Genomic DNA, 20302 nt, shown 5'->3' on the forward strand with positions numbered 1-20302 from the left:
TAGAGGAATAATGCAGGAAAGACACAAACCAGCAATGCAACAACTGTGGATTTCCAATCTAGGGTACCTGTGGAACAAGGGGACCAAGTCCAAAAAGTCACAAGCAAGTCGGAGATGGGCAGATGCCCAGGAAATGCCAGCTGCGGGTGCAAAGAAGCTTCGACTGGACAGAAGAAGCTGAGGTTTCTGCAGGAACGAAAAGGGCTAGAGACTTCCCCTTTGGTGGCCAGATTCCTCTCGCCTTGGAGAGTCGTGCAGAAGTGTTTTCCCGCCGAAAGGACGCCAACAAGCCTTGCTACACGCAAATCGTGCGTTTGGCGTTTTTGGACGCTACTGGGGCCCAGGAGGGACCAGGAGGTCGCAAATTGGACCTGAAGAGAGAGGGGACGTCGAGCAAGACAAAGAGCCCTCACTGAAGCAGGTAGCACCCGGAGAAGTGCCAGAAACAGGCACTACGAGGATGCGTGAAACAGTGCTTGCCGAAGTTGCACAAAGGAGTCCCACGTCGCCGGAGACCAACTTAGAAAGTCGTGCAATGCAGGTTAGAGTGCCGTGGACCCAGGCTTGGCTGTGCACGAAGGATTTCCGCCGAAAGTGCACAGGGGCCGGAGTAGCTGCAAAGTCGCGGTTCCCAGCAATGCAGCCCAGCGAGGTGAGGCAAGGACTTACCTCCACCAAACTTGGGCTGAAGGGTCACTGGACTGTGGGGGTCACTTGGACAGCGTCGCTGGATTCGAGGGACCTCGCTCGTCGTGCTGAGAGGAGACCCAAGGGACCGGTAATGCAGCTTTTTGGTGCCTGCGGTTGCAGGGGGAAGATTCCGTCGACCCACGGGAGATTTCTTCGGAGCTTCTGGTGCAGAGAGGAGGCAGACTACCCCCACAGCATGCACAAGCAGGAAAACAGTCGAGAAGGCGGCAGGATCAGCGTTACAGAGTTGCAGTAGTCGTCTTTGCTACTATGTTGCAGGTTTGCAGGCTTCCAGCGCGGTCAGCGGTCGTTTCCTTATCAGAAGGTGAAGAGAGAGATGCAGAGGAACTCGGCTGAGCTCATGCATTCGTTATCTAAAGTTTCCCCAGAGACAGAGACCCTAAATAGCCAGAAAAGAGGGTTTGGCTACCTAGGAGAGAGGATAGGCTAGCAACACCTGAAGGAGCCTATCACAAGGAGTCTCTGACGTCACCTGGTGGCACTGGCCACTCAGAGCAGTCCAGTGTGCCAGCAGCACCTCTGTTTCCAAGATGGCAGAGGTCTGGAGCACACTGGAGGAGCTCTGGACACCTCCCAGGGGAGGTTCAGGTCAGGGGAGTGGTCACTCCCCTTTCCTTTGTCCAGTTTCGCGCCAGAGCAGGGCTAAGGGGTCCCCTGAACCGGTGTAAACTGGCTTATGCAGAATTGGGCACATCTGTGCCCAACAAAGCATTTCCAGAGGCTGGGGGAGGCTACTCCTCCCCTGCCTTCACACCATTTTCCAAAGGGAGAGGGTGTCACACCCTCTCTCAGAGGAAGTTCTTTGTTCTGCCATCCTGGGCCAGGCCTGGCTGGACCCCAGGAGGGCAGATGCCTGTCTGAGGGGTTGGCAGCAGCAGCAGCTGCAGTGAAACCCCAGGAAGGGCAGTTTGGCAGTACCAGGGTCTGTGCTACAGACCACTGGGATCATGGGATTGTGCCAACTATGCTAGGATGGCATAGAGGGGGCAATTCCATGATCATAGACATGTTACATGGCCATATTCGGAGTTACCATTGTGAAGCTACATATAGGTAGTGACCTATATGTAGTGCACGCGTGTAATGGTGTCCCCGCACTCACAAAGTTCAGGGAATTGGCTCTGAACAATGTGGGGGCACCTTGGCTAGTGCCAGGGTGCCCTCACACTAAGTAACTTTGCACCTAACCTTTACCAGGTAAAGGTTAGACATATAGGTGACTTATAAGTTACTTAAGTGCAGTGTAAAAATGGCTGTGAAATAACGTGGACGTTATTTCACTCAGGCTGCAGTGGCAGGCCTGTGTAAGAATTGTCAGAGCTCCCTATGGGTGGCAAAAGAAATGCTGCAGCCCATAGGGATCTCCTGGAACCCCAATACCCTGGGTACCTCAGTACCATATACTAGGGAATTATAAGGGTGTTCCAGGAAGCCAATGTAAATTGGTAAAATTGGTCACTAGCCTGTTAGTGACAATTTGAAAGTAATGAGAGAGCATAACCACTGAGGTTCTGGTTAGCAGAGCCTCAGTGAGACAGTTAGGCACCACACAGGGAACATATACATGCACACCTATGAGCACTGGGGCCCTGTGTGACAGGGTCCCAGTGACACATACATATAGGCCACAAACCTATGAGCACTGGGGTCCTGACCAGCAGGACCCCAGTGACACATAACAACCATACTGAAAACATAGTGTTTTCACTATGAGCACTGAGGCCTGGCTATCAGGATCCCAGTGAAACAGTGAAAACAGTGACAAACACCCTGACATACACTCACAAACAGGCCAAAAGTGGGGGTAACAAGGCTAGAAAGAGGCTACCTTCTCACACCAGTATGCCAATGTGAATTGGTAAATTTAGTCACTAGCCTGTTAGTGACAAATTTGGAAAGCAGAGAGAGCATAACCACTGAGGTTCTGGTTAGCAGAGCCTCAGTGAGACAGTTAGGCATCACACAGGAAACACATACAGGGCACATACGTATAAGCACTGGGGCCCTGCCTGGCAGGGTCCCAGTGACACATAGAGTAAAACAACACATATACAGTGACATATGGGGGTAACATGCCAGGCAAGATGGTACTTTCCTACAGAAGTGAGTCCCAAACAAGTAGGGTGTTAGCTTCTTCAGTGTCCAGACCACAGTAAAAACATCTCTCTCAATTGTGCACCACTTCAGTTCTCTGGGGAGTAACCCCCTACTAATGAAGGCTACAGGCTGGATTAGGCCCTCTTTGTTTAACTGTGCTAGAACTGCCCCCACTGCATGCTGAGAAGAATCAGTCTGCAAAACAAATTCCTTGGAGAAGTTGGGTGCCATCAGCATGGGTGGCATGCACATGGCTGCCTTCAGAGAGTCAAAAGCAGTGTGGCAAGCCTCGGCCCAGATCACTTTCGTGGGCTGCTTCCTGGAAGTCAGCTTTGTCAAGGGGGCAACAATGGTGCCATACCCCTTGTCAAACCTCCTGTAGTAATCGGTGAGATCTAAGAAGGTTCTCACCTCCATCTGGGTCTTGGGGGGGTTCCCAAGCCGGAATGGCATCAATTCTGGGTTGTATGGGGGCCACCTGGCCAGTCCCTACCTGGTGTCCTAGGTAATCCACAGATCCCTGCCCTATTTGGCACTTAATAGCCTTAATAGTGATGCCTTCCTTCTGCAGGGACTTCAAAACTTCACTGTGGTGATGGAGATGTATCTCCCAGCTGGAGCTGAGCACTACAATGTCACCCAGGTAGGCAGTGATGAAATCCTCAAGCCCAGCCCAAACTTGGTTAACCAACCTCTGAAAGGTGGCAGGGGCATTTTTTAACTCAAAGAGCATGACCCTGAACTGGTAGTGTGCCTCTGGTGTTGAGAATGCTGACCTCTCTTTGGCCCTATCTGTTAAGGCAATCTGCCAGTACCCAGACATTAAGTCAAATGTGCTGAGGAACTTGGCAGCTCCTAGCCCATCTATTAGCTCATCAGCTCCAGGGATGGGGTGTGCGTCAGTCTTAGTGATGGCGTTGAGTCCACAGTAGTCCATGCAGAACCTAAGTTCAGGAGTAGCACTGGGGGCAGCAGCCTATGGAACCAAGCCCATTGGGCTGGACCACGTACTGCTGGAGAACTGTATCACCCCTAAAGCTAGCATCCTGGAAACCTCATCCTTAATACTGGCTCTAACCTTTTCAGTCATTGTGTAGCTCTTATGCTTCACAGGTGGACTTTCCCCAGTGTTCATATCATGTGCGCACAAATGAGTAACCCCTGGGGTCATGGAAAAAAGACAGACAAACTGTCCGAGCAACTGGTGACAGTCCCTCTCCTGTTCCAGGGTCAGTGTTGGGAGAGGTTTATACCCTTCACAGACCCATCTTTTTCTTCGGCAGACAGGAGGGCATCCTATCATGTGTTGCCAAGAGCATGGTCAGTTCAGACCTCTCAAAATGTGGTTTGAGGTGGTTCACATGTAGGACCCTCAAAGTGTTCCTCGGGGTCCACAAGTTCACCAGATGGGTGACATTACTCTTGCGCTCTACCACCTCAAAAGGCCCAATCCACTTGACCTGGAGCGCATGAGGCTCCACTGGGGCCATGACCCACATTTTCTGGCCAGGCTGAAACTCAACCAGAGTGGCATTCTGGTCGTACCACTGTTTCAGGTCCTCCTGTCTGGCTTCTAGGTTTGCTTGAGTGAGTTTCCTAAAGGCCAGCACAAAGCTAAATTTGTCCTAGAGAGGCCACTTGGAGATTTCTCTTAGTCCTCCTTCACCAGACTCAGAGGTCCTCTCGCAGGATACCCATACAGCAGCCCAATGGAGCTAAACCAAGTCCCTTCTGCGGTACTGTATGCAAAGAGAAGGCATGGCAAAAGGATGTCCCACTTACGCCTCGTGGCTTCTGACAGACCCATAATCATGCCTTTCAGGGTGTGGTTGAACCTTTCAACCAACCCATTTCCTTGGGGTTGGTAAGGAGTGGTAATCGTATAGGTTATCCTGCACTCCTTCCACCGAGACTTCATATAGGTAGATATGAAGTTGGTACTCTGGTCAGATACCACCTCCTTGGGGAACCCCCATTTGGGTAAAAATCCCCATCAATTCCCAGTCCACCACAGGGACTGTCAAGGACCTCAAAGGGATGGCCTCCGGGTACCAGGTGGCATGGTCCACCAAGAACAGGAGGAATCTGTTGCCATGGCTGTCTTGGGGTTCAGAGGCCCCACAATGTCAATTCTCATCCGCTCAAAAGGGGTGCTGACAACAGGGAATGATTGGAGGAAATCGTTGTATCTCGCCCCACTCTTGCCACTTGCCTGGCACGTCTGGCAAGACCTACAATAGCCATCAGAGTGCCTGTACGTTTGGGGCCAGTAAAAGTAGGTGACAATCCTCTCAGAAGTTTTGTCCTGCCCCAAATATCCTGCCAAAGGCCCATCATGAGCCAGTCCCAGTAGGAATGTTCTGATGTGCTCAGGTACCAGTACCACAGGGTCTGCCCCAGGTTCAGCAACCTTAGACTCACTGTACAGGAGACCATCCTCCCAATAAATCCAGTGTGATCCAGACTCCTTGCCAGATGCTTGGTCTGAAGCCTGTCACTGCAGACCTTCAAGAGATGGGCATGAATTCTGTGCCTCACAGAATTTTTCCCTGGTGGGACACCCTTCCTGCTGGCAATAGGTCAACTCAGGCACCTCCCCCAGTTCAGCCACTTGTGCCCTTGTAGGCTTTGGGGTGTCCCCCTCAGGTTAGCCTCCTCCAGGACTGCGGGAACCTCTGGGGTGGGTTTCCAGCACCCCTTACCGTTACTCTTCTTGGCAGGCACCTGGGCCACTCTTTCAGGCTCAAGGGCTTCCTGATCACCCTAACTGGCTGTCGTAGACCGGGTGGTCTCGCATGCCCACCCAGGCAGACCCAACATCTCCAAGTGTGACCGGCGTTCCATCTCACTCCAAGGGGAATCCTCCAGGTCATTACCTAGCAGACAATCAACAGACATGGTTGGACTCACAGGTACCCTCAAGGAACCTGAGACCCCTGCTGTTCAAAGGGAACGTGCACACCTTTCACAGGTGCTCTGAGTTGTCTGTAGCAAATACTTGGTGAAGCACATTAGGGACCACATGCTGTTCAGACTCCAGGTAACACCTGACAGTAATTGTAAGAGGCTGGCCTGGCTTATAGTGGGTACCTTGTGGTACTTATACTCTGTGCCACGTCCAGTTATCTCTTATTAGTAGAATAGAGGTGATTTTGGCAGCTTAGGCTGATAGAAGGTAGCTATGACAAAGCAGCTTAGTCTGAACTAGGAGACATGCAAAGCTCCTACTATACCACTTATATCATATAGCACAATATCATAAGAAAACACAATACTCAGAGTTACTAAAAATAAAGGTACTTTATTTTAGTGACAATATGCCAAAAATATCTCAGAGAATACCCGCACTTAGGAGGTAAGTAATATACACATGTTATATGTACACAAACCTAAAACAGGTAAGTAACAGTAAGAAAAGTAGTGCAAACTGTGTAGAATCAAAATAGGATGCAATAGGTAGACATAGGTCTAGGGGCAACACAAACCATATACTCCAAACGTGGAATGCGAATCACGAATGGACCCCAGACCTATGGGGGATTGTAGAGGGTCACTGGGACTGTGAGAAAACAGTAAGGGTGTCCAAAATGCCCCACCCCAAGACCCTGAAAAGTAGGAGTAAAGTTACCCTACTACCCCAGAAAGACAGAATAGTCATGATAGGGGATTCTGCAAGAACCACAAGCACCAGCAAAACACTGAAGACGGATTCCTGGACCTGAGGACCTGTAAAGGAAGGGGACCCAGTCCAAGAGTCACAAAAGTGTCCAGGGGGGGCAGGTGCCTACTAAACCCCAGATGAAGGTGCAAAAGGGCTGCCTCTGGGTGGAAGAAGCCGAAGATTCTGCAACAATGAAAAGGGCTAGGAACTTCTCCTCTGGATGGAAGATGTTCCACGGCGTGCTGGATGTTGCAGAAGTGTTTCCAGGCAGAAATACCGCAAACAAGCCTTTCTAGCTGCAAGAGTCATGGTTGAGGATTTTGGGTGCTGCTGGGGACCAGGAAGGACCAGGATGTCGCCCCTTGGAGTAGAAGACAGGGGGGGGGGCTCAGCAACTCAGAGAGCCCCCGCAGAAGCAGGCAGCACCCGCAGAAGTACTGGAACAGGCACTTAGAAGATCTGTGAACTCAGAGTCACAAAGGAGGGTCCCATGACATCGGAGTCCAACTCAGCGAGTTGGGCAATGCAGGACGGAGTGCTGGGGACCCATGCTAGGTTGTGCACAAAGGAATCCTTGGAGAAGTGCACAGAAGCCGGAGCAGCTGCCAATCATGCAGTACACAGGTTTGCTGTCTGGCGTGGGGAGGCAAGGACTTACCTCCACCAAATTTGGACAGAAGGGCCACTGGACTGTGGGAGACACTTGGACCCAGCTCCTGTGTTCCAGGGACCACGCTCGTCAGGATGAGAAGGGACCCAGATGACCGGTGATGCAGAAGTTTGGTGCCTGGGTTGGCAGGGGGAAGATTCCTTCAACCCACAGGTGATTTCTTCTTGGCTTCCAGTGCAGGGTGAAGGCAGACAGCCCTCAGAGCATGCACCACCAGGAAACAGTCAAGAAAGCCATCAGGATGAGGCGCTACAATGTTGCTGGTAGTCGTCTTGCTACTTTGTTGCGGTTTTGCAGGTGTCCTGGAGCAGTCAGCGGTCGATCCTTGGCAGAAGTCGAATAGGAAAGTGCAGAGGAACTCTGGTGAGCTCTTGCATTTGTTATCTGAGGAATAGCCCAGAGGAGAGACCCTAAATAGCCAGAAAAGGAGGTTTGGCTACCGAGAAAGGAGGCTTGGCTACTGAAAGAGGTAAGCACCTACCAGGAGGGGTCTCTGACGTTACCTGCTGGCATTGGCCACTCAGAGCTGTCCATTGTTCCCCAACACCTCTGAATCCAAGATGGCATAGGTCTGGGACACACTGGAGGAGCTCTGGGCACCTCCTCTGGTAGGTGCTGGTCAGGGGTGTGGACACTCCCCTTTCCTTTGTCCAGTTTTGCGCCAGAGCAGGGCTGGGGGATCCCTGAACCAGTGTAGACTGGCTTATGCAGAGATGGGCACCATCTGTGTCCATCAAAGCATTTCCGGAGGCTGGGGGAGGCTACGCCTCCCCAGCCCTTCACACCTATTTCCAAAGGGAGAGGGTGTAAAACCCTCTCTCAGAGGAAATCCTTTGTTCTGCGTTCCTGGGACTGGGCTGCCCAGGCCCCAGGGGAGCAGAAACCTGTCTGAGGGGTTGGCAACAGCAGCAGCTGCAGTGGAGACCCCGGAAAGGCAGTTTGGATCCTAGACATGTTACATGGCCATGTTCGGAGTTACCATGGTGACGCTACATATAGGTATTGACCTATGTGTAGTGCACTTGTGTAATGGTGTCCCCGCACTCACAAAGTCCGGGGAATTTGCCCTGAACAATGTAGGGGCACCTTGGCTAGTGCCAGGGTGTCCACAAACTAAGTAACTTGGCACCTAACCTTCACCAAGTGAGGGTTAGACATATAGGTGACTTATAAGTTACTTATGTGCAGTGAAAAATGGCTGTGAAATAACGTGGACGTTATTTCACTCAGGCTGCAGTGACAGTCCTGTGTAAGAATTGTCAGAGCTCCCTATGGGTGGCAAAAGAAATGCTGCAGCCCATAGGGATATCCTGGAACCCCAGTACCCTGGGTACCTAGGTACCATATACAAGGGAATTATAAGGGTGTTCCAGTGTGTTAATGAGAATTGGTAAATTAATCACTGGCTCTGCAGTGACAATTTTAAAAGCAGAGAGAGCATAAACACTGAGGTTCTGGTTAGCAGAGCCTCAGTGATACAGTTAGGCACCACACAGGGAACACATATAGGCCACAAACTTATGAGCACTGGGGTCCTGGCTAGCAGGATCCCAGTGACACATATCACACACACTGACAACATAGGGTTTTCACTATGAGCACTGGGCCCTGGCTAGCAGGATCCCAGTGAGACAGTAAAAACACCCTGACATACACTCACAAACAGGCCAAAAGTGGGGGTAACAAGACTAAAAATAGGCTACCTTCCTACAGTAATCGCACTGGCTCCAGTGTCTCTCAGACCCTCCACTCTCTGTCCATTGATGGTCACCCACCACCTGTATTTCTTAGTGCTCTAAGCCACAAGGGCCCTCTGGACCCTCTCACTGTCCCCCAAGAGAGAGAAAGGGGTCATCTCAGCTGCCTCACACCCTTCTCCTGAAACCAACTGCTCCCCAAGCGCTACACTGGCCAAACCCTGTGACTGTGCACCAGTGGGTGCCGGTGCCCGCTTGGGACACTTGGAATTCACCCTCCTGATCACATGCATAGCACTTACGGGGACCTCTCCCTGCAGGCTTCCCTGTAGAGATACATGGCTTCTTCTTACCTGGTGGCTGGTGTAGAAAAGTACCATCTTGCCTGGCATGTTACCCCCATTTTTCACTGTATATATGTTGTTTTAGTTGTATGTGTCACTGGGACCCTGGTAACCCAGGGCCCCAGTGCTCATAAGTGTGCCTGAATGTGTTACCTGTGTAGTGACTAACTGTCTCACTGAGGCTCTGCTAATCAGAACCTCAGTGGTTATGCTCTCTCATTTCTTTCCAAATTGTCACTAACAGCCTAGTGACCATTTTTACCAATTTACATTGGCTTACTGGAACACCCTTATAATTCCCTAGTATATGGTACTGAGGTACCCAGGGTATTGGGGTTCCAGGAGATCCCTATGGGCTGCAGCATTTCTTTTGCCACCCATAGGGAGCTCTGACAATTCTTACACAGGCCTGCCACTGCAGCCTGAGTGAAATAACGTCCACGTTATTTCACACCCATTTTACACTGCACTTAAGTAACTTATAAGTCACCTATATGTCTAACCTTTACCTGGTAAAGGTTGGGTGCAAAGTTACTTAGTGTGAGGGCACCCTGGCACTAGCCAAGGTGCCCCCACATTGTTCAGAGCCAACTCCCTGAACTTTGTGAGTGCGGGGACACCATTACACGCATGCACTACATATAGGTCACTACCTATATGTAGCTTCACAATGGTAACTCCGAATATGGCCATGTAACATGTCTATGATCATGGAATTGCCCCCTCTATGCCATCCTGGCATAGTTGGCACAATCCCATGATCCCAGTGGTCTGTAGCACAGACCCTGGTACTGCCAAACTGCCCTTCCTGGGGTTTCACTGCAGCTGCTGCTGCTGCCAACCCCTCAGATAGGCATCTGCCCTCCTGGGGTCCAGCCAGGCCTGGCCCAGGATGGCAGAACAAAGAACTTCCTCTGAGAGAGGGTGTGACACCCTCTCCCTTTGGAAAATGGTGTGAAGGCAGGGGAGGAGTAGCCTTCGCAAGCCTCTGGAAATGCTTTCTTGGGCACAGATGTGCCCAATTCTGCATAAGCCAGTCTACACCGGTTCAGGGGACCCCTTAGCCCTGCTCTGGCGCGAAACTGGACAAAGGAAAGGGGAGTGACCACTCCCCTGACCTGCACCTCCCCTGGGAGGTGTCCAGAGCTCCTCCAGTGTGCTCCAGACCTCTGCCATCTTGGAAACAGAGGTGCTGCTGGCACACTGGACTGCTCTGAGTGGCCAGTGCCACCAGGTGACGTCAGAGACTCCTTCTGATAGGCTCCTTCAGGTGTTGCTAGCCTATCCTCTCTCCTAGGTAGCCAAACCCTCTTTTCTGGCTATTTAGGGTCTCTGTCTCTGGGGAAACTTTAGATAACGAATGCAAGAGCTCATCCGAGTTCCTCTGCATCTCTCTCTTCACCTTCTGCCAAGGAATCGACTGCTGACCGCGCTGGAAGCCTGCAAACCTGCAACATAGTAGCAAAGACGACTACTGCAACTCTATAACGCTGATCCTGCCGCCTTCTCGACTGTTTTCCTGGTGGTGCATGCTGTGGGGGTAGTCTGCCTCCTCTCTGCACTAGAAGCTCCGAAGAAATCTCCCGTGGGTCGACGGAATCTTCCCCCTGCAACCGCAGGCACCAAAAAGCTGCATCACCGGTCCCTTGGGTCTCCTCTCAGCACGACGAGCGAGGTCCCTCGAATCCAGCAACTCTGTCCAAGTGACTCCCACAGTCCAGTGACTCTTCAGTCCAAGTTTGGTGGAGGTAAGTCCTTGCCTCACCTCGCTAGAGTGAATTGCTGGGAACCGCGACTTTTGCAGCTACTCCGGCCTCCGTGCACTTCCGGCGGAAATCCTTTGTGCACAGTCCAGCCTGGGTCCACGGCACTCTAACCTGCGTTGCACGACCTCCTAAGTTGTTCTCCGGTGACGTGGGACTTCTTTGTGCGACTTCGGGTGAGCACCATTTCACGCATCCACGTAGTGCCTGTTTCTGGCACTTCTCCGGGTGCTACCTGCTGCTAAGAGGGCTCCTTGTCTTGCTGGACGTCCCCTCTACCTCCTGGTCCAATTTGCGACCTCCTGGTCCCTCCTGGGCCACAGCAGCATCCAAAAATGCTAACCGCACGATTTGCAGCTAGCAAGGCTTGTTGGCGTTCTTTCGGCGGGAAAACACTTCTGCACGACTCTACAAGGCGAGAGGGATCCGTCCTTCAAAGGGGAAGTCTCTAGCCCTTTGCGTTCCTGCAGAAACCGCAGCTTCTTCTGTCCAGTAGAAGCTTCTTTGCACCCGCAGCTGGCATTTCCTGGGCATCTGCCCATCTCCTGACTTGCTTGTGACTTTTGGACTTGGTCCCCTTGTTCCACAGGTACCCCAGATTGGAAATCCAGCGTTGTTGCATTGTTGGTTTGTGTCTTTCCTGCATTATTCCTCTAACACGACTTCTTTATCCTTAGGGGAACTTTAGTACACTTTGCACTCACTTTTCAGGGTCTTGGGAGGGTTATTTTTCTAACTCTCACTATTTTCTAATAGTCCCAGCGACCCTCTACAAGGGCACATAGGTTTGGGGTCCATTCGTGGTTCGCATTCCACTTTTGGAGTATATGGTTTGTGTTGCCTCATCCCTATGTTTCCCCATTGCATCCTATTGTAACTATAAATTGTTTGCACTGTTTTCTAATACTATACTGCATATTTTTGCTATTGTGTATATATATCTTGTGTATATTTCCTATCCTCTCACTGAGGGTACACTCTAAGATACTTTGGCATATTGTCATAAAAATAAAGTACCTTTATTTTTAGTATAACTGTGTATTGTGTTTTCTTATGATATTGTGCATATGCCACTAAGTGGTACTGTAGGAGCTTCACTCGTCTCCTAGTTCAGCCTAAGCTGCTCTGCTAAGCTACCATTATCTATCAGCCTAAGCTGCTAGACACCCTATACACTAATAAGGGATAACTGGGCCTGGTGCAAGTTGCAAGTACCCCTTGGTACTCACTACAAGCCAGTCCAGCCTCCTACATTGGTTGTGCAGCGGTGGGATAAGTGCTTTGAGACTACTTACCACTCTTGTCATTGTACTTTTCATAAGAGAAAAATATACAAAACAAGGTCAGTGTATATACACATAGCCAAAAAGTTTTGCATTTCCTCTTTTCACTCTTTTCTAAGTGCTGAAAAGTACTTCTAAACTTTCTAAAAAGTTCTAAAAAGTTAAAAAAGTTTTTATTTCTCTGTCTTTCTAAAAGCTCTGACAAACTTTTTTCTCTTTTTCTATCACTTTAACTCTCTCTAAAAATGTCTGGCACAGGCCAAAATGTTGACCTGTCTAAGATTGCATATGATCACCTTAGCTGGAAAGGAGCAAGGAGTCTCTGCATAGAGAGAGGTTTGAGTGTAGGGAAGAATCCTTCCTTGGAACTGTTACTTAATATGCTTAGAGAACAGGATAAGGCTAAAAGTGCCCCATCTGTTGAAAAAGTAGCTAATGGTTCTCAATCTGATCCAGGGACTCCCCCAGGTAAAGGTTCAGGAAATAAACTTCTTAGCCTTCCCATTACAAGACAGTCTAGCATAGTTGGTACTGAGGTGGAGTCACATCATCCAGATGATGTGCTCTCACATTACACTGTCAGCCAAGCTTTTAGGGTGCCCTCTGTAAGGGACAGGTCTCCTTCTGTTCATTCCCATCATACCTCTGTATCTAGAAATGTCCCTCCCACCAACCCTGATGACAGATTGTTAGAAAGGGAACTCAATAAGTTGAGGGTGGAACAAACCAGACTGAAGCTTAAGAAGCAACAGCTGGATTTGGATAGACAGTCTTTAGAATTAGAGAATGAAAGACAGAAGTTGGGTTTAGAAACCCACGGTGGCAGCAGCAGTATTCCCCATAGTCATCCTGCAAAAGAGCATGATTCCAGGAATCTGCACAAGATAGTTCCCCCTTATAAGGAGGGGGATGACATTAACAAGTGGTTTGCTGCACTTGAGAGGGCCTGTGTTGTACAGGATGTCCCTCAAAGGCAGTGGGCTGCTATCCTATGGCTATCATTTAGTGGAAAAGGTAGGGATAGGCTCCTTACTGTGAAAGAAAGTGATGCCAATAATGTTGCAGTTCTTAAGAATGCACTCCTGGATGGTTATGGCTTAACCACTGAACAGTACAGGATAAAGTTCAGAGAAACCAAAAAGGAGTCTTCACAAGACTGGGTTGATTTCATTGACCATTCAGTGAAGGCCTTGGAGGGGTGGTTACATGGCAGTAAAGTTACTGATTATGACAGCCTGTATAACTTGATCCTGAGAGAGCATATTCTTAATAATTGTGTGTCTGATTTGTTGCACCAGTACTTGGTGGACTCTGATCTGACCTCTCCCCAAGAATTGGGAAAGAAGGCAGACAAATGGGTCAGAACAAGGGTGAACAGAAAAGTTCATACAGGGGGTGACAAAGATGGCAACAAAAAGAAGGATGGTAAGTCTTCTGACAAGGGTGGGGACAAATCTAAAAATGAGTCTTCATCAGGCCCACAAAAACACTCTGGTGGGGGTGGTGGGTCCAAATCCTCCTTTAATCAAAACAAAGAAACGAAACCATGGTGCTATTTATGTAAAGTAAAAGGCCATTGGACAACAGATCCCAGTTGTCCAAAGAAAAGCACCAAGCCTCCTACCACTACAACCCCTACTGCTACCCCTAGTGTCCCTACTAATAGCAGTGGTGGTGGGAGCAAACCTACTAATAGCCAATCCAAGGGAGTAGCTGGGCTCACTATTGGTAACTTAGTTGGGGTTGGCCTTGTTAGGGAGGCCACAGAGGCTGTGTTAGTCTCTGAGGGGGCTATTGATTTAGCCACCTTAGTTGCTTGTCCCCTTAATATGGATAAGTACAAGCAGCTACCCCTAATAAATGGTGTTGAGGTTCAGGCCTACAGGGACACTGGAGCCAGTGTGACTATGGTCATAGAAAAACTGGTCCACCCTGAACAACACCTACTTGGTCACCAGTACCAAGTAACCGATGCTCACAACAACACACTTAGCCACCCCATGGCTGTTGTTAATCTCAACTGGGGGGGGGTTACTGGTCCAAAGAAAGTTGTGGTAGCCACAGATTTACCTGTAGACTGTCTACTAGGAAATGATTTGGAGACATCAGCTTGGTCAGATGTGGAGTTGGAGGCCCATGCAGCAATGCTGGGCATCCCAGGGCATATTTTTGCTTTAACAAGGGCTCAGGCCAAAAAGCAAAAAGGACAGGGAAGCTTGGATCCTGGAACAATGGACCAAGTGCTCCCTAAAGCTAGGGCTAGTAGAAGCAAACCACTTCCTACTATCTCTCCCTCTACAGTGGATTCAACTTCTGAGGAAGAAGAATTCCCTCCCTGTGCAGAACCTACACCAGAGGAGCTTGAAGCAGACACTGCTGAGCTTTTGGGTGAAGGGGGGCCTGCCAGGGAGGAGCTGAGTGTGGCACAGCAAACCTGTCCCACATTAGAGGGTCTAAGACAGCAAGCTGTCAAACAGGCTAATGTGGATGTCAGTGACTCTCACAGAGTTTACTGGGAGGACAACCTCTTGTACACTGAGCATAGGGATCCTAAACCTGGAGCTGCCAGGAGATTAGTGATTCCTCAGGAGTACAGAAAGTTCCTCCTAACTCTTGCCCACGACATTCCCCTAGCTGGGCACCTGGGTCAAATGAAAACTTGGGACAGACTTGTTCCCTTGTTTCATTGGCCTAGGATGTCTGAGGACACAAAAGATTTTTGTAAGTCCTGTGAAACCTGTCAAGCCAGTGGCAAAACAGGTGGCACTCCAAAGGCACCCCTTATTCCACTGCCTGTGGTTGGGGTTCCCTTTGAAAGGGTAGGGGTTGACATAGTTGGCCCCCTTGACCCTCCTACTGCTTCAGGCAATAGGTTTATCTTGGTGGTAGTGGACCATGCCACAAGATACCCTGAAGCAATTCCTTTAAGGACCACTACAGCACCTGCAGTGGCAAAGGCCCTCCTGTGAATATTTTCCAGAGTGGGCTTTCCAAAGGAAGTAGTATCAGACAGGGGAAGCAATTTCATGTCTGCATACTTAAAGGCCATGTGGAAGCAGTGTGGTGTAACTTACAAGTTCACAACACCCTATCATCCACAAACAAATGGACTGGTGGAGAGATTTAATAAAACTCTCAAAGGCATGATTATGGGTCTCTCTGAAAAACTCCGCAGGAGATGGGATATCCTTCTACCATGCCTCCTTTTTGCCTACAGGGAGGTACCCCAGAAAGGAGTGGGCTTCAGCCCCTTTGAACTTCTTTTTGGACACCCTGTTAGGGGTCCACTCACACTTGTAAAGGAGGGTTGGGAACAACCTTTAAAAACTCCTAAGCAGGATATTGTGGATTATGTACTTGGCCTCAGATCAAGGATGGCTGAGTACATGAAAAAGGCCAGCAAAAACCTTCAGGCCAGCCAAGAGCTCCAGAAGCAATGGCATGATCAGAAGGCTGTTTTGGTTCAGTACCAACCAGGGCAGAAAGTGTGGGTCTTGGAGCCTGTGGCCCCAAGAGCACTCCAAGATAAATGGAGTGGACCCCACACAATTGTTGAAAAGAAGGGAGAAGTCACCTATTTAGTTGACTTAGGCACTGCCAGGAGTCCCCTTAGGGTGCTCCATGTCAACCGCCTGAAACCCTACTATGACAGGGCTGATCTCACCCTGCTCATGGCAACTGATGAGGGACAGGAAGAAGACAGTGATCCTCTACATGATCCCTTCTCTTCCACAGAACAAGATGCTCTTGTGGAAGGTGTAGTTTTGGCTGATTGTCTTACTGCTGAGCAGAAAGACCATTGCATAAATCTCCTAGATCAATTCTCTGAACTCTTCTCTACTGTGCCAGGTACCACTTCTTGGTGTGAGCACACTATAGATACTGGAGACAGTTTACCTGTCAAAAGTAAGATCTATAGGCAGCCTGACCATGTCAGGGACTGCATAAACCAAGAGGTGCAGAAAATGTTAGAACTAGGAGTGGTTGAGCACTCTGAAAGTCCATGGGCTTCTCCTGTGGTACTTGTACCAAAACCCCATTCCAAAGATGGAAAGAAGGAAATGCGGTTTTGTGTAGACTATAGAGGTCTCAACTTAGTAACCAAAACTGATGCTCACCCTATACCCAGGGCAGATGAGCTCATAGATACACTGGCATCTGCCAAGTATCTAAGCACTTTTGATTTGACTGCAGGGTATTGGCAGATCAAATTGTCAGAAGATGCAAAACCTAAAACTGCATTTTCAACCATTGGAGGACATTACCAGTTTACTGTAATGCCTTTTGGTTTGAAAAATGCACCTGCCACTTTTCAAAGGTTGGTGAACACAGTCCTGCAAGGGCTGGAAGCTTTCAGTGCAGCATATTTGGACGATATAGCTGTCTTTAGCTCCAGCTGGGATGATCACCTGGTCCACCTATGGAAAGTTTTGGAGGCCCTGCAAAAGGCAGGCCTCACTATCAAGGCTTCAAAGTGCCAGATAGAGCAGGGTAAGGTGGTTTATCTGGGACACCTTGTTGGTGGGGAACAGATTGCACCACTTCAGGGGAAAATCCAAACAATTATTGATTGGGTTCCCCCTACCACTCAGACTCAAGTGAGAGCCTTCCTAGGCCTCACTGGGTATTAAAGGAGGTTCATTAAGAACTATGGCTCCATTGCAGCCCCTCTTAATGACCTCACATCCAAGAAAATGCCTAAAAAGGTATTATGGACAGCAAACTGTCAGAAAGCTTTTGAGGAGCTGAAGCAGGCCATGTGCTCTGCACCTGTCCTGAAAAGCCCTTGTTACTCTAAAAAATTCTATGTCCAAACTGATGCATCTGAATTAGGAGTAGGGGTAGTCCTATCACAACTTAATTCTGAGGGCCAGGATCAACCTGTTGCTTTTATTAGTAGGAGGTTGACCCCTAGAGAAAAGCGTTGGTCTGCCATTGAGAGGGAGGCCTTTGCTGTGGTCTGGGCTCTGAAGAAGTTGAGGCCATACCTGTTTGGCACTCACTTCATTGTTCAGACAGACCACAAACCTCTACTTTGGCTAAAACAAATGAAAGGTGAAAATCCAAAATTGTTGAGGTGGTCCATATCCCTACAGGGAATGGACTATACAGTGGAACATAGACCTGGGAGTAGCCACTCCAATGCAGATGGACTCTCCAGATATTTCCACTTAGACAATGAAGACTCATCAGGTCATGGCTAGTCTTATTGTCCTTCGTTTGGGGGGGGGGTTGTGTAGGAAAGTACCATCTTGCCTGGCATGTTACCCCCATTTTTCACTGTATATATGTTGTTTTAGCTGTATGTGTCACTGGGACCCTGGTAACCCAGGGCTCCAGTGCTCATAAGTGTGCCTGAATGTGTTACCTGTGTAGTGACTAACTGTCTCACTGAGGCTCTGCTAATCAGAACCTCAGTGGTTATGCTCTCTCATTTCTTTCCAAATTGTCACTAACAGGCTAGTGACCATTTTTACCAATTTACATTGGCTTACTGGAACACCCTTATAATTCCCTAGTATATGGTACTGAGGTACCCAGGGTATTGGGGTTCCAGGAGATCCCTATGGGCTGCAGCATTTCTTTTGCCACCCATAGGGAGCTCTGACAATTCTTACACAGGCCTGCCACTGCAGCCTGAGTGAAATAACGCCCACGTTATTTCACAGCCATTTTACACTGCACTTAAGTTACTTATAAGTCACCTATATGTCTAACCTTTACCTGGTAAAGGTTAGGTGCAAAGTTACTTAGTGTGAGGGCACCCTGGCACTAGCCAAGGTGCCCCCACATTGTTCAGAGCCAATTCCCTGAACTTTGTGAGTGCGGGGACACCATTACACGCGTGCACTACATATAGGTCACTACCTATATGTAGCTTCACAATGGTAACTCCGAATATGGCCATGTAACATGTCTATGATCATGGAATTGCCCCCTCTATGCCATCCTGGCATAGTTGGCACAATCCCATGATCCCAGTGGTCTGTAGCACAGACCCTGGTACTGCCAAACTGCCCTTCCTGGGGTTTCACTGCAGCTGCTGCTGCTGCCAACCCCTCAGACAGGCATCTGCCCTCCTGGGGTCCAGCCAGGCCTGGCCCAGGATGGCAGAACAAAGAACTTCCTCTGAGAGAGGGTGTGACACCCTCTCCCTTTGGAAAATGGTGTGAAGGCAGGGGAGGAGTAGCCTCCCCCAGCCTCTGGAAATGCTTTGTTGGGCACAGATGTGCCCAATTCTGCATAAGCCAGTCTACACCGGTTCAGGGGACCCCTTAGCCCTGCTCTGGCGCGAAACTGGACAAAGGAAAGGGGAGTGACCACTCCCCTGACCTGCACCTCCCCTGGGAGGTGTCCAGAGCTCCTCCAGTGTGCTCCAGACCTCTGCCATTTTGGAAACAGAGGTGCTGCTGGCACACTAGACTGCTCTGAGTGGCCAGTGCCACCAGGTGACGTCAGAGACTCCTTCTGATAGGCTCCTTCAGGTGTTGCTAGCCTATCCTCTCTCCTAGGTAGCCAAACCCTCTTTTCTGGCTATTTAGGGTCTCTGTCTCTGGGGAAACTTTAGATAACGAATGCAAGAGCTCATCCGAGTTCCTCTGCATCTCTCTCTTCACCTTCTGCCAAGGAATCGACTGCTGACCGCGCTGGAAGCCTGCAAACCTGCAACATAGTAGCAAAGACGACTACTGCAACTCTGTAACGCTGATCCTGCCGCCTTCTCGACTGTTTTCCTGGTAGTGCATGCTGTGGGGGTAGTCTGCCTCCTCTCTGCACTAGAAGCTCCGAAGAAATCTCCCGTGGGTCGACGGAATCTTCCCACTGCAACCGCAGGCACCAAAAAGCTGCATCACCAGTCCCTTGGGTCTCCTCTCAGCACGACGAGCGAGGTCCCTCGAATCCAGCAACTCTGTCCAAGTGACTCCCACAGTCCAGTGACTGTTCAGTCCAAGTTTGGTGGAGATAAGTCCTTGCCTCACCTCGCTAGACTGCATTGCTGGGAACCGCGACTTTTGCAGCTACTCCCGCCTCCGTGCACTTCCGGCAGAAATCCTTTGTGCACAGTCCAGCCTGGGTCCACGGCACTCTAACCTGCATTGCACGACCTCCTAAGTTGTTCTCCGGCGACGTGGGACTTCTTTGTGCGACTTCGGGTGAGCACTGTTTCACGCATCCTCGTAGTGCCTGTCTCTGGCACTTCTCCGGGTGCTACCTGCTGGTAAGAGGGCTCCTTGTCTTGCTCGAAGTCCCCTCTACCTCCTGGTCCAATTTGCGACCTCCTGGTCCCTACTGGGCCACAGCAGCATCCAAAAACGCTAACCGCACGATTTGCAGCTAGCAAGGCTTGTTGGAGTTCTTTCGGCGGGAAAACACTTCTGCACGACTCTACAAGGCGATAGGGATCCGTCCTCCAAAGGGGAAGTCTCTAGCCCTTTGCGTTCCTGCAGAAACCGCAGCTTCTTCTGTCCAGTAGAAGCTTCTTTGCACCCGCAGCTGGCATTTCCTGGGCATCTGCCCATCTCCGACTTGCTTGTGACTTTTGGACTTGGTCCCCTTGTTCCACAGGTACCCCAGATTGGAAATCCAGCGTTGTTGCATTGTTGGTTTGTGTCTTTCCTGCATTATTCCTCTAACACGACTTCTTTATCCTTAGGGGAACTTTAGTACACTTTGCACTCACTTTTCAGGGTCTTGGGGAGGGTTATTTTTCTAACTCTCACTATTTTCTAATAGTCCCAGCAACTCTCTACAAGGTCACATAGGTTTGGGGTCCATTCGTGGTTCGCATTCCACTTTTGGAGTATATGGTTTGTGTTGCCCCTATCCCTATGTTTCCCCATTGCATCCTATTGTAACTATACATTGTTTGCACTGTTTTCTAAGACTATACTGCATATTTTTGCTATTGTGTATATATATCTTGTGTATATTTCCTATCCTCTCACTGAGGGTACACTCTAAGATACTTTGGCATATTGTCATAAAAATAAAGTACCTTTATTTTTAGTATAACTGTGTATTGTGTTTTCTTATGATATTGTGCATATGACACTAAGTGGTACTGTAGGAGCTTCA

The sequence above is a fragment of the Pleurodeles waltl genome, chromosome 10 (genome assembly GCF_031143425.1).
Source record: "Pleurodeles waltl isolate 20211129_DDA chromosome 10, aPleWal1.hap1.20221129, whole genome shotgun sequence".
Classification (NCBI taxonomy): domain Eukaryota; kingdom Metazoa; phylum Chordata; class Amphibia; order Caudata; family Salamandridae; genus Pleurodeles; species Pleurodeles waltl.